The following is a 3737-nucleotide window of genomic DNA, read 5'->3' as shown; positions in this document are numbered from 1 at the left end:
CATCGCATGTGGTAAATACACACGTACGGTAATGAAATACAAGCATGTTTTTCTCTGCATCTAGATCTAGGAAAAGATATCAATTTGAAATAAAAAAAGATAAGTTATCTTCCTACGGTAAATATCAAATCAAACCAGCATCGGTGGAAATGCGCACACATAAAAAAATATGTTCGCGTGTCACTCGTTATGCATGCATATAGGTTAACTAGAAATGTACGGTTTTATTATTATTTATAAAACGACATAAACAGCTGATATTGAACATTGTACATATAGAGCTTAAGCTGATAGTAGCAAGTTTACATATATAGTTATATACATTCAATACGTATATACCATAAGTATATATTCAAAGAATAATCGCAACTCTTATCCCAGTTAAATTGGTGCATTTATTCTCTTTAATGCCATTCTATTCGAGTTACGATTGTAACAAATTATTGCAAAATAAAGAATAACAATAATAAAATACAACAATTCATTTAGGCTTAAACAGAAGATATTCCATTGCGTGGTGAACAAATATGCATGATCCGCGGAGTGAGAGTAAAATTGTTGCACGTGCGCTTAAATTATCATTATAGATCTTAGCTATAAACTGTATTCAACTATTAACTACTCATATGGTTAATATAATCTAACATACATTTATATACGCAAACAATGCATAAATAAGTTGATAACAAACACTTATAAATATAAGTTATCCGCGTACATCCTAAAAAGTCGTGGGAAAAGTCTGTTTATTACAAATAATTCAAAATATATAAAAATATGCACATATATAAACATCCAGTATTTACTCGTAAGTTAACATATGAGCCGCGTCACGACAAAACCAACATAATGGGTTTGCGACCAGCATGGATCCAGACCAGCCTGCGCATTCGCGCAGTCTGATCAGGATCCATGCTGTTCGCTTACAGACCCTATAACAAGTAAAGAAACTGATAGCGAACAGCATGGATCCTGATCAGACTGCGCGGATGCAAACCCATTATGTTGGTTTTGTCGTGACGCGGCTCTTAACTTACGAGTAAATACTGGATGTTTTGTTGTGACGCGGCTCATATATTTCATGATCCAACGGACTTGCCTTTTTTATTAGTCCATATTCAGACTTTTTTTAGTTCTTTAAGTCAAAATCACAGAGTAAACACTTTTGATTTTACTTCAATGTCCAATTTCGAATGATACTTGGGACAGTTGAAGCTAGAGGTTTTGTTCAATTCTGTTAAACATATGTGTATTTGTCCTAGGAATGAAACATTAGAAAGTATCTATTTTTGTTTGACCATACATCTAAGCATTTAGATAAGATTGAAAAAAGGAGAAAACTGGCTGCTTATTAAGACATATTTTGTCACTTATTGTGAAGCTTTATATTTTGATAAACATTACTTTATCAATCAAATAAAATATGATTGTGATGATTGTAAGCTGTCAAAATCCTTCTTAATAAGCGAACAACAAATAATGTGACAAACACTTAAAGTAGAGAGATATATAATATATACACACACATATATAACGGATCAGCAAAAACTCACCTATATACGCGTTATACGTGTCATAAGCGACCAACATATATAACCGTTCATATAACATATCGGGTAATAATCTAATTTATCTATTATGCAATTATATACGCTTTTATATAATATAAGCGACCAACATATATAACCATTAATATAACATATCGGGCAATAATCTAATTTATCTATTAGACTATTTTCCGTTTTGTTATAATGCCAATGGCTCGTTTAATTTATTAAAATGTCTGGTATATAAAGCGGAAACCTGCAGATGTACCGATGTTCTGGTCTGGTGATAGGGTTTATAGTATTTAACAGACGCTAACGTGCATCACCCAGTACATATTTGCGCGTGGGAAAATCCACGTGCACTGAATATTTTAATTAACATATTGCGTGGTGTAAGTGTATTTTGAATATGTAGAGTGCCAAACAATATTGTTATGACGTAATCTGGAAATTATTTATTTTGATTTGATTGTTTGCTCTCACAGATTGTAAAGATGTGACACACGGTTGTTTGTTTTATTCTATTTTATTTTTTTATATATATTTTTGTAATTGTCTGGAGCACATAGTGCTTAGGCCTAAAGGTGACCTTTTGTGAAAATGAAAATGTATAGTCATTTTCACATAACTACGTATAGTGGCTTTCACATAACTACATCTTCCTTTCTTATAACTACATATAACCATTTACACATTACTACATCTTCTTGCTTTCAATGTACTACATTATAATTATAACCATTTCTTTCACATTACTACATCTTCTTGAGTTCATATAACTTACATATAATCATTTCTTTTCACATTTCTACACCTCGCATTCATATAACTACAGGTAACCATTTCTTTTCACATTACTACATCTTGATTTCATATATACCTACATATAACCATTTTCACGTTACTACATTTTCTTGCGTTCATATAACTACATGTACATATAACCATTTCTTTTCACATTACTACATCTTCTTGCTTTCATTTAACTACATGTAACCATTTCTTTTCACATTACTAAACCTCGCATTCATACAACTACAGGTAACCATTTCTTTTCACATTACTACATCTTGATTTCATATATAACTACATATAACCATTTTAACATTACTACTCATTCTTGCGTTCATACAACTACATGTACATATAACCATTTCTCTTCACATTACTACATCTTCTTGATTCCTCACTACATCATCTAGATTTAATATAACTACATATAACAATATTCACCTATCAAATTTACATTATCTTATCATATAGTTACTAACACGTGACTCTGTATCATGTTTGAGCGCTAGAAATTTTTTATCTTATTCATGCTTCAAAGTCGCCTAAGTGGCACATTGTATTAATGAGTAATTATTTATCCGGTACTAAACCTAAATTATACATGAGAACATGTTTGATTGCTATGATTGAATGATTTTCGAAACTCATTGGCTTTTAGAAAAGTGCATATCAAACAGAAATTGCCGAAAATATGCGATTAGTGCCGAAGTCCTTCGGCAAGGGCATTGCGATTCAGTAGTTAACTAAAACACGTTTCCGTGAGCCTTATTTACGCGAATATATATAGATCTATGATGTAATAAAACATAAAAAAACAAGCCTCGCCAATATGTTTATACATCACCAATATTTCCCAAGCGACGTGTAAACTCTCTTGATGGTGGATTACAGTAGGGGGAGAAAAAGGCACAAAATGTGACAATAATGTATTTTCATTTGGTCAGTAGTTACTTGTATGGTCATAAAGTCGGTTGCACTGGACACTTACTCTACCATTGTAATTAGTCTTTCAGCAGCGGTAACTGTTGTATGATACAAGTACGTGGCCCGTGTGAGGAAAATGTTTCTTTTTACTTACTTGAAGGATATTTTCCTCTATGTTTGCAGAAGGGTCTCGCCAGTGTCCCGACCCTTGTGAAGGAGTAAATTAACAAGTAGCAAGAAATTTGTGCAATAATAGGTAATTTACAAAGTCAAAAAGTTGAAGGTATTTTGCAAAATGGTTTGATATTCACATAGATGCAAGTATTTGCTCTGTGACATATAATTCACCGAGTTGCAAGTGTTTGTTCTGTAGCTGTAATTCACAAGTATTTGCTCTGTGGCAATTAATTCACAAGCATTTGCTCTGTGGCAAGTAATTCACAGTTGCAAGTATTGGAAGTATGCCAGGTCATT

The sequence above is a fragment of the Ruditapes philippinarum genome, unplaced genomic scaffold (assembly GCF_026571515.1).
Source record: "Ruditapes philippinarum isolate M1 unplaced genomic scaffold, ASM2657151v2 ctg8275_1_1_1_1, whole genome shotgun sequence".
NCBI classification, from domain to species: Eukaryota; Metazoa; Mollusca; class Bivalvia; order Venerida; family Veneridae; genus Ruditapes; species Ruditapes philippinarum.
This window is presented reverse-complemented; position numbering follows the sequence as displayed.